Raw genomic sequence first — 959 nt, 5'->3', positions numbered from 1 at the left:
ATATTCCTACAGCGCAGCCGAGACGCCAAGCCCGCTCCCTCTCCTCTTGCACTTCCCTGCAAGATCTGATGTACTGCATTGAACATCTTCACTAGGCGCTCAAAAGTAGCGGCACATCCACGCAGCGCACAGCTCCTACTTGATCCACTCTACTTTCCAGAACGCGAAGTATGTTCTGCCGTCCTGCCCCACAGCCATGCGAAGAATTATGCTCCCTAAAAGCACTAGGACATAATCGCCTGTAAGGTTTGCTTGCAGAATATGACAGCGAAAGAAGTTTGAGCTACCTGAGCTGCACACTAGTCAGACTGCAATCAATATGCTGCCCCACTGGCGACGAAACTTCAAACGTCCAAGCAGCACTATGACTCGGACGCCGCTTCACGATGAGAGAAGCTGCTGCCAGTTAATTGCACACCCAGAAGCCAGCTGACCTCAAGCACTTTCTTGCTCTGTCCGGTGTAAATGGCAGGAAGCATTCGCTCAGACAAGGACTTGCACGGTTCCTCAAGGACTGGGATTTGCTATGTTCATGCACAGTTTGCGTGCATCCCTACGAAGATGTCTCCTCATGCGTTTTTATTTGCATAGACGATAGCCCCAGACAACAGAGGCTCCCGTTGGCTCCATAGAGGTTGGCGCACGCAAATAGATCATCGCAGCCATGCTGTCGGAAGAGTGTTAGTACGAGTACAAACAACGATTGCCGCGCGCTCGGATCATTGTTCCATTGCTCCTCTCCCTCTAACTAGGCTGGGACGCGGTATACCAAGCTTCGTCGGAAAGCTCCGCATTTCATCCACGCTTACGGGGCAATCTTTGCCTCCAACTGCAAGGCTGCGTGCACGTATTCGGTAATCTGCTTCGCTTGTTCGGGATTTCAGGGCAATGAAGCAGTGCATGATGAAGAAGGCTAAAGCCAGCGACGCCGCCAACGTAGAGAATGCAATCAGGTGCCG

The sequence above is a fragment of the Eimeria mitis genome, genomic scaffold (assembly GCF_000499745.2).
Source record: "Eimeria mitis Houghton genomic scaffold, Emh_scaff679, whole genome shotgun sequence".
Taxonomy (NCBI): Eukaryota; Apicomplexa; class Conoidasida; order Eucoccidiorida; family Eimeriidae; genus Eimeria; species Eimeria mitis.
The sequence above is the reverse complement of the archived record's forward strand: the minus strand, read 5'-3'. Positions refer to the sequence as shown.